This window comes from Salvelinus namaycush, chromosome 11, assembly GCF_016432855.1.
Source record: "Salvelinus namaycush isolate Seneca chromosome 11, SaNama_1.0, whole genome shotgun sequence".
Lineage (NCBI taxonomy): Eukaryota > Metazoa > Chordata > Actinopteri > Salmoniformes > Salmonidae > Salvelinus > Salvelinus namaycush.
The window spans coordinates 40,628,275-40,638,778 of record NC_052317.1 but is presented as its reverse complement, the minus strand read 5'-3'; the positions used below and the strand labels follow the sequence as shown (position 1 = coordinate 40,638,778).

The window sequence follows — 10,504 nt, the reverse complement described above, 5'->3', positions numbered from 1 at the left end:
ACTTGGAGAGTGAGGTCACGGCCTAATACCCAGCTTCATATCCCACCTCTCCCTGAAACACCTTGGAGAATGAGGTCACGGCCTAATACCCAGCTTCATATCCCACCTCTCCCTGAAACACCTTGGAGAGTGAGGTCATGGCCTAATACCCAGCTTCATATCCCACCTCTCCCTGAAACACCTTGGAGAGTGAGGTCACGGCCTAATACCCAGCTTCATATCCCACCTCTCCCTGAATCACCTTGGAGAGTGAGGTCACGGCCTAATACCCGGCTTCATATCCCACCTCTCCCTGAAACACCTTGGAGAGTGAGGTCACGGCCTAATACCCAGCTTCATATCCCATCTCTCCCTGAAACACCTTGAAGAGTGAGGTCACGGCCTAATACCCAGCTTCATATCCCACCTCTCCCTGAAACACCTTGGAGAGTGAGGTCACGGCCTAATACCCAGCTTCATATCCCACCTCTCCCTGAAACACCTTGGAGAGTGAGGTCACGGCCTAATACCCAGCTTCATATCCCACCTCTCCCTGAAACACCTTGGAGAGTGAGGTCATGGCGTAATACCCAGCTTCATATCCCACCTCTCCCTGAAACACCTTGAAGAGTGAGGTCACGGCCAAATACCCAGCTTCATATCCCACCTCTCCCTGAAACACCTTGGAGAGTGAAGTCACGGCCTAATACCCAGCTTCATATCCCACCTCTCCCTGAAACACCTTGGAGAGTGAGGTCACGGCCTAATACCCAGCTTCATATCCCACCTCTCCCACCTCTCCAGTCTTCCTCACTCTCTTTTTGCTCTCCACACTGTGCTTCACACAAACCTTGTTCAAATTATGTAATAATGGAAATGGTAGCTTAGCAACCAGCCTTTTAAAACATTAAAAGCTGAAGAGTTGAGAAAGAGGTCTCCCCATCTTTGTGTACAGTACACATTTTTGCTTCTCAATACATATTTTCCCTCTGTCTCTGTCTCTGTCTCTGTCTCTGTCTCTGTCTCTCTCTCTCTCTCTCTCTCTCTCTCTCTCTCTCTCTCTCTCTCTCTCTCTCTCCCTACAAAACATGCTAAGATTACTGATCAGAAATAGCACAATGTTTCTGCCTCACTTGCTAAAGCGATAATCTGTAATTTGGCAGAGTTGTACCGTTAATCCTGTATTATATTTTAATATTAAATTACAGTTTTCTGATCTCTTTAACTGTAATCCTATGAATTGGCATAGTCCCTCTGTAAACGTCTCTGATCCCGTTTCAACATCAGATGATCTCATAATAACAATAATTTGGTATTAGCACAGTGATTGTGAGTGTGTGTCTGTGTGTATACATACATGCATGTGGATGGTAACTTCACCTCTCCTACCCTCTGAATGAGGGCGTGAGAAAGAAAAGAGAGAGATAAAGGGGTAGAGAAAGAGAGAGAGAGAGAGGAAGAGAGAGAGGGAGTGAGAGAGAGAGGGAGAGATAGAGAGAGAGATAGAGAGAGACAGAGAAAGAGAGAGAGAGAGAGAGGAAGAGAGAGAGAGAGAGAGAGGAAGAGAGAGAGAGAGAGAGGAAGAGAGAGAGAGAGAGAGAGAGAGAGAGAGAGAGAGAGAGAGAGAGAGAGAGAGAGAGGAAGAGAGAGAGGAAGAGAGAGAGAGAGGAAGAGAGAGAGAGAGAGAGAAAAAGTCTGCAGCACCCGGCCTCACCCTACTAGTATCTGAAGTCAAATGTCTACTGTTTGCTGATGATCGGGTGCTTCTGTCACCAACCAAGGAGGGCCTACAGCAGCACCTAGATATTCTGCACAGATTCTGTCAGACCTGGGCCCTGACAGTAAATCTCAGTAAGACCAAAATAATGGTGTTCCAAAAAAGGTCCAGTCGCCAGGACCACAAATACAAATTCCATCTAGACACCGTTGTCCTAGAGCACACAAAAAACTATATATACCTTGGCCTAAACATCAGCGCCACAGGTAACTTCCACAAAGCTGTGAACGATCTGAGAGACAAGGCAAGAAGGGCATTCTATGCCATCAAAAGGAACATAAAATTCATACATACCAATTAGGATCTGGCTAAAAATACTTGAATCAGTCATAGAGCCCATTACCCTTTATGGTTGTGAGGTCTGGGGTCAGCTCACCAACCAAGATTTCACAAAATGGGACAAACACCAAATTGAGACTCTGCATGCAGAATTCTGCAAAAATATCCTCCGTGTACAACGTAGAACACCAAATAATGCATGCAGAGCAGAATTAGGCCGATACCCACTAATTATCAAAATACAGAAAAGAGCCGTTAAATTCTACAACCACCTAAAAGGAAGCGATTCCCAAACCTTCCATAACAAAGCCATCACCTACAGAGAGATGAAACTGGAGAAGAGTCCCCTAAGCAAGCTGGTCCTGGGGCTCTGTTCACAAACACAAACAGACCCCACAGAGCCCCAGGACAGCAACACAATTAGACCCAACCAAATCATGAGAAAACAAAAAGATAATAATACCTGACCACTGTGACTGACCCAAAATTAAGGAAATCTTTGACTAGCTACAGACTCAGTGAGCATAGCATTGCTATTAAGAAAGGCCACCGTAGACAGACCTGGCTCTCAAGAGAAGACAGGCTATATGCACACTGCCCACAAAATGAGGTGGAAACTGAGCTACACTTCCTAACCTCCTGCCCAATGTATGACCATATTAGAGAGACATATTTCCCTCAGATTACACAGATCCACAACGACTTCGAAAACAAACCCAATTTTGATAAACTCCCATATCTACTGGGTGAAATACCACAGTGTGACATCAGAGCAGCAAGATCTGTGACCTGTTGCCACAAGAAAAGGTCAACCAGTGAAGAACAAACACCATTGTAAATACAACCCATATTTATGTTTATTTATTTTCCCTTTTGTACTTTAACTATTTGCACATCGTTACAACACTGTATATAGACATACTATGACATTTGAAATGTCTTTATTCTTTTGGAACTTCTGTGAGTGTAATGTTTACTGTTCATTTTATATTGTTTATTTCACTTGCGTCGGCAATGTTAACACATGTTTCCCATGCCAATAAAGCCCCTTGAATTGAATTGAGAGAGAGGAAGATAGAGAGAAAGAGAGAGGGAGATAAAGGGTAGAGAGAGGGAGATAAAGGGTAGAGAAAGAGAGAGGGAGATAAAGGGTAGAGAAAGAGAGCGATTTGACAAGTCCAGTCAGCAGTCGGTTTTTCACCTGTCTCTCTCTCTCTCTCTCTGTCACTTCACCTCTCTCTCTCTCTCTCTCTCTCTCTCTCTCTCTCTCTCTCTCTCTCTCTCTCTGTCTCTGTCTCTGTCTCTGTCTCTGTCTCTGTCTCTCTCTCTCTCTCTCTCTCTCTCTCTCTCTCTCTCTCTCTCTCTATATATATATATATATATATATATATATAAAGTGGGAGTTTGAGTGTGGGAGGGGGTCGTGTACTGTAGCTGTGTGTGTGTACCAACAAGACCAAATAATGTGTGAGATTCTATGAAATTATAATTCCTAATTTTATGGCTATATTCATATTATATTCTAATCTACCCCACAATGTTCCCCTCAATAGAGGAATCACATAGGCCCACTCACTGGGGAGCCAGGCCCACTCAATGGAGAACCAGGCCCACTCACTGGAGAGCCAGGCCCACTCACTGGAGAACCAGGCCCACTCACTGGAGAGCCAGGCCCACTCACTGGAGAACCAGGCCCACTCAATGGAGAACCAGGCCCACTCACTGGAGAGCCAGGCCCACTCACTGGAGAGCCAGGCCCACTCACTGGAGAGCCAGGCCCACTCACTGGAGAGCCAGGCCCACTCACTGGAGAGCCAGGCCCACTCAATGGAGAGCCAGGACAACTCAATGGAGAGCCAGGCCCACTCACTGGAGAGCCAGGCCCACTCACTGGAGAGCCAGGCCCAGCCAATCAGAATGAGTTTTTCTCCACAAAAGGGCTTTATTAAAGACAGAAATACTCCTCTGTTTAATCAGCTGATCTGACATCAGGGTGGCTGGTGTCAGATCATCCCGCAGGTGAAGAAGCCGGATGTGGAGGGCCTGGGTTGGCATGGTTACACGTGGTCTGTGGTTGTGAGGCCGGTTGGAAATTCTCTAAAACAATGTTGGAGGTGGCTTATGGTAGAGAAATTAACATTCAATTCCCCAGCAACAGCTCTGGTGGACATTCCTGCAGTCAGTATGCCAACTGCACGCTCCCTCAAAACTTGAGACATTTGTGGCATTGTGTTGTGTGACAAACTGCACATTTTAGAGTGGCCTTTTATTGTCCCCAGCACACGGTGCACCTGTGTAATGATGATGGCATTTAATCAGCTTCTTGATATGCCATATCTGTCAGGTTAATTGATTATCTTGGCAAATGATAAATGCTCACTAACAGGGAAGTAAACAAATTTGTGCACAAAATATGAGAGAAATAAGCATTTTGTGCGTATGGAACATTTCTGGGATCTTTTATTTCAGCTCATGAAACATGGGACCAACACTTTACATGTTGCGCTTATATTTTTGTTCAGACTGCACTGCCACAGTATTCCTCTAGTTATCAGTGTACTGCAGACTGCACAGCCACAGTATTCCTCTAGTTATCAGTGTACTGCAGACTGCACTGCCACAGTATTCCTCTAGTTGTCAGTGTACTGCAGACTGCACTGCCACAGTATTCCTCTAGTTATCAGTGTACTGCAGACTGCACTGACACAATATTCCTCTAGTTATCAGTGTACTGCAGACTGCACTGCCACAGTATTCCTCTAGTTATCAGTGTACTGCAGACTGCACTGCCACAGTATTCCTCTAGTTATCAGTGTACTGCAGACTGCACTGCCACAGTATTCCTCTAGTTATCAGTGTACTGCAGACTGCACTGCCACAGTATTCCTCTAGTTATCAGTGTACTGCAGACTGCACTGCCACAGTATTCCTCTAGTTGTCAGTGTACTGCAGACTGCACTGCCACAGTATTCCTCTAGTTATCAGTGTACTGCAGACTGCACTGCCACAATTAAGACCTCAACAACCAGGTGAGGAGAGTTCCTAACTGACCAATTAAGACCTCGACAACCAGGTGAGGAGAGTTCCTAACTGACCAATTAAGACCTCGACAACCAGGTGAGGAGAGTTCCTAACTGACCAATTAAGACCTCGAGAACCAGGTGAGGGGAGTTCCTAACTGACCAATTAAGACCTCAACAACCAGGTGAGGAGAGTTCCTAACTGACCAATTAAGACCTCGACAACCAGGTGAGGGGAGTTCCTAACTGACCAATTAAGACCTTGACAACCAGGTGAGGGGAGTTCCTAACTGACCAATTAAGACCTCAACAACCAGGTGAGGAGAGTTCCTAACTGACCAATTAAGACCTCAACAACCAAGTGAGGGGAGTTCCTAACTGACCAATTAAGACCTCAACAACCAGGTGAGGAGAGTTCCTAACTGACCAATTAAGACCTCAACAACCAGGTGAGGGGAGTTCCTAACTGACCAATTAAGACCTTGACAACCAGGTGAGGGGAGTTCCTAACTGACCAATTAAGACCTCAACAACCAGGTGAGGAGAATTCCTAACTGACCAATTAAGACCTCGACAACCAAGTGAGGGGAGTTCCTAACTGACCAACTAAGACCTCGACAACCAGGTGAGGAGAGTTCCTAACTGACCAATTAAGACCTCGACAACCAGGTGAGGAGAGTTCCTAACTGACCAATTAAGACCTCGACAACCAGGTGAGGGGAGTTCTTAAATAAACAGTGACCTTGATTGAAGAATCAAGTACAAGGGAGGAGTGATAATCCACAGACACTCGGAGTTTTGACACCTGTGGTGTAATGTTTCAACTCTAGTTTCCAAGGTAATACTGTGGTAATACTGCTGTTCAGTATGCCCTTCCATGATGTGCAAAACGGTGCACCAGATCTCTCTCTCACACACAGACATGCACACACGTAAGCCTACATACATGACAGCATGGATGACAGTGTGGATGGGAGCATGGATGACAGCATGTATGGGAGAATGGATGCCAGCATGGATGACAGAATGGATGACAGCATGGATGGGAGCATGGATGACAGCATGTATGGGAGCATGGATGACAGCATAGATGGGAGCATGGATGACAGCATGGATGACAGCATAGATTGGAGCATGTATGGGAGCATGGATGACAGCATGGATGACAGCATGGATGACAGAATGGATGACAGCATGGATGGGAGCATGGATGACAGCATGTATGGGAGCATGGATGACAGAATGGATGGGGGCATAGATGACAGCATGGATGACAGCATGGATGGGAGCATGGATGACAGCATAGATGGGAGCATGGATGACAGCATGGATGACAGAATGGTTGGGAGCATAGATGACAGCATGGATGACAGCATGGATGACAGCATGGATGGGAGCATGGGTGACAGCATGGATGGGAGCATGGATGGGAGCATGGATGACAGCATGGATGACAGCATGGATGGGAGCATGGATGACAGCATGGATGACAGCATGGATGGGAGCATGGATGACAGCCTAGATGGGAGCATGGATGACAGCATGGATGACATAATGGATGACAGCATGGATGGGAGCATGGATAACAGCATGGATGGGAGCATGGATGACAGCATGGATGACAGCATGGATGGGAGCATGGATGACAGCATGGATGACAGCATGGATGGGAGCATGGATGACAGCCTAGATGGGAGCATGGATGACAGCATGGATGACATAATGGATGACAGCATGGATGGGAGCATGGATAACAGCATGGATGGGAGCATGGATGACAGCATGGATGGGAGCATGGATGACAGCATGGATGGGAGCATGGATGACAGCATGGATGGGAGCATGGATGACAGCATGGATGGGAGCATGGATGGGAGCATAGATGGGAGCATGGATGGGAGCATGGATGACAGCATGGATGACAAAATTGATGACAGCATGGATGGGAACATGGGTGACAGCATGGATGGGAGCATGGATGACAGCATAGATGGGAGCATGGATGGGAGCATGGATGACAGCATGGATGGGAGCATGGATGACAGCATGGATGACAGAATTGATGACAGCATGGATGGGAGCATAACCATGACAGCATGTATCCCACACAGATGAATGCTTGCACGTACACACATACAGTCATACGCGCATAAATACGTGCACTGTTTCTCTAAGAAATGGAGCCCCAGGCTGATCTCAGTATAGATATCCAGACAATAGAGCTGTAGGCTGATCTCAGTATAGATATCCAGACAATAGAGCTGTAGTCTGATCTCAGTATAGATATCTAGACAATAGAGCTGTAGGCTGATCTCAGTATAGATATCCAGACAATAGAGCTGTAGTCTGATCTCAGTATAGATATCTAGACAATAGAGCTGTAGTCTGATCTCAGTATAGATATCTAGACAATAGAGCTGTAGTCTGATCTCAGTATAGATATCTAGACAATAAAGCTGTAGTCTGATCTCAGTATAGATATCTAGACAATAGAGCTGTAGTCTGATCTCAGTATAGATATCTAGACAATAGAGCTGTAGTCTGATCTCAGTATAGATATCTAGACAATAGAGCTGTAGTCTGATCTCAGTATAGATATCTAGACAATAGAGCTGTAGTCTGATCTCAATATAGATATCTAGACAATAGAGCTGTAGTCTGATCTCAGTATAGATATGTGGAAACAACAGATTAAACAGAAAGGAACAATAGGAGCACCACCAGGCTGATTTCAGCATAGATTGTAGAGATATGAACACTGTAAAGACTGACCAGATTGTAGAGATATGAACACTGTAAAGACTGACCAGATTGTAGAGATATGAACACTGTAAAGACTGACCAGATTGTAGAGATATGAACACTGTAAAGACTGACCAGATTGTAGAGATATGAACACTGTAAAGACTGACCAGATTGTAGAGATATGAACACTGTAAAGACTGACCAGATTGTAGAGATATGAACACTGTAAAGACTGACCAGATTGTAGAGATATGAACACTGTAAAGACTGACCAGATTGTAGAGATATGAACACTGTAAAGACTGACCAGATTGTAGAGATATTAACTAATTTCTCTCTCCTTTCTTCCCTCTCTTGTAGACATAGGCAGTATTAAAGGAAGGGAGAGAAGGGGAAGAGGGGTAACTGGGCTTGTGTTGTTCTAGTTCAGACAAAACACTGTCCACTAGTAACTATGTTTATATTTACTCCACATGTCTAACTGGTGAACCCGCCGGTTCTGTGTGTGTGTGAGTGTGTGAGAGAGTGTGAGTGTGAGTGTGTGTGTGTGTGTGTGTGTGTGTGTGTGTGTGTGTGTGTGTGTGTGTGTGTGTGTGTGTGTGTGTGTGTGTGTGTGTGTGTGTGTTTTGTGTTTAGCCTGATTGTTCTATGCAACCCCTGGATGTAACAAAACAACTGACAGGAGAGGGAGCAAGAAAGAGAGAAAGAGTGACAGAGAGAGTGACAGAGGGAGTGAGAAGGAAAGTCAGAAAGAGAGTCCGAAAGAGAGAGAGAGCTATTTATCCAAACTCAGTGGAGCAGGAATGGACCTTCTGATCACAGACAAAGAAACGCACTGGAACAGAAGCACACAAGCAAACACACACACACTGCATGGCCTATCACTATGTAGCCGTGGCTACAGAGTGCAGAGTGCAGAGCACAGAGTACAGCGTGAGAGTACAGAGTACAGAGTGCAGAGTGAGAGCACAGAGCACAGAGCACAGAGTACAGAGTACAGAGTGAGAGCACAGAGTACAGAGTGCAGAGTGAGAGCACAGAGTACAGAGTGCAGAGTGAGAGCACAGAGTACAGAGTGCAGAGTGAGAGCACAGAGTACAGAGTGAGAGCACAGAGTGAGAGCACAGAGTACAGAGTGCAGAGTGCAGACGCAGAGTACAGAGTGCAGAGTACAGAGTGCAGACACAGAGTACAGAGTGCAGAGTACAGAGTGCAGAGTGAGAGCACAGAGTGAGAGCACAGAGTACAGAGTACAGAGTGAGAGCACAGAGTGCAGAGTGCAGAGTACAGAGTACAGAGTACAGAGTACAGAGTACAGAGTGCAGAGTACAGAGTGCAGAGTACAGAGTGCAGACACAGAGTACAGAGTGCAGAGTGAGAGCACAGAGTGAGAGCACAGAGTACAGAGTACAGAGTGCAGACACAGAGTACAGAGTGCAGAGTACAGAGTGCAGAGTGAGAGCACAGAGTGCAGAGTGAGAGCACAGAGTGAGAGTGCAGAGTAAGAGTACAGAGTGAGAGCACAGAGCACAGAGCACAGAGTGAGAGTACAGAGTGCAGAGTGAGAGCACAGAGTACAGAGTGCAGAGTGCAGAGTGAGAGTACAGAGTACAGAGTGCAGACAGAGTGCAGAGTGCAGAGTGCAGAGTGAGAGTACAGAGTACAGAGTGCAGACAGAGTGCAGAGTGCAGAGTGCAGAGTGCAGAGTGCAGAGTGAGAGTACAGAGTACAGAGTGCAGACAGAGTGCAGAGTGCAGAGTGCAGAGTGAGAGCACAGAGTACAGAGTGAGAGCACAGAGTACAGAGTGCAGAGTGAGAGTACAGAGTGCAGAGTGCAGACACAGAGTACAGAGTGCAGAGTGCAGACACAGAGTACAGAGTGCAGAGTAAGAGTACAGAGTGCAGAGTGCAGAGTGCAGACACAGAGTACAGAGTACAGAGTGCAGACACAGAATACAGAGTGCAGAGTACAGAGTGCAGAGTACAGAGTGCAGAGTGAGAGTACAGAGTACAGAGTGCAGACACAGAGTACAGAGTGCAGACACAGAGTACAGAGTGAGAGTACAGAGTACAGAGTGCAGACACAGAGTACAGAGCACAGAGTACAGAGTGCAGAGTGAGAGCAGAAAGCACAGAGCACAGAGTGAGAGTACAGAGTGAGAGCACAGAGCACAGAGCACAGAGTGAGAGCACAGAGCACAGAGTGAGAGTACAGAGTGAGAGCACAGAGCACAGAGCACAGAGTGAGAGCACAGAGCACAGAGTGAGAGTACAGAGTGCAGACACAGAGTACAGAGCACAGAGTACAGAGTGCAGAGTGAGAGCACAGAGCACAGAGTATAGCGTACAGAGTGAGAGCAGAAAGCACAGAGCACAGAGTGAGAGTACAGAGGAGGGCTGCTGGCTGTGTGGCTGGTTAGTTAAGGGGAGATTGCTGAAGTATGTCAATGTGGTGTAAACATTTACCTTTCCACTGACAGGCTGGACAAGTGTGTTTAACTGGGTCTGTGGTAGTGGAGTAGGGGCCGCTGCTAGCCTGCTACATGACCTCACTCTGCTCACTTCTGACCAACTCCTTTGGATTCAACCTGTCTGTAGGAGCCTTAACAGAGTTTCACAGTCCACACACACCTGACAGACAGACAGACAGACAGACAGACAGACAGACAGACAGACAGACAGACAGACAGACAGACAGACAGAC

The 10,504-nt window shown here is 46.4% G+C and overlaps 1 protein-coding gene across 14 annotated transcripts in view; it reads right to left on the bottom strand.

Moving 5' to 3' along the window:
- LOC120056175 (muscleblind-like protein 1) overlaps positions 1–10,504 on the bottom strand; it is an 87,335-nt gene that overhangs the window by 30,596 nt on the left and 46,235 nt on the right. The window contains exon 1 of one of the 14 annotated variants that reach the window (XM_039004400.1): positions 10,267–10,405. The exons of the other annotated variants lie outside the window; for them this stretch is intronic. The gene's annotated coding sequence lies outside the window, so the exon portion shown is untranslated. Of the gene's footprint in view, positions 1–10,266; positions 10,406–10,504 lie in introns of those variants that run through there. 14 annotated transcript variants of the gene reach the window in all.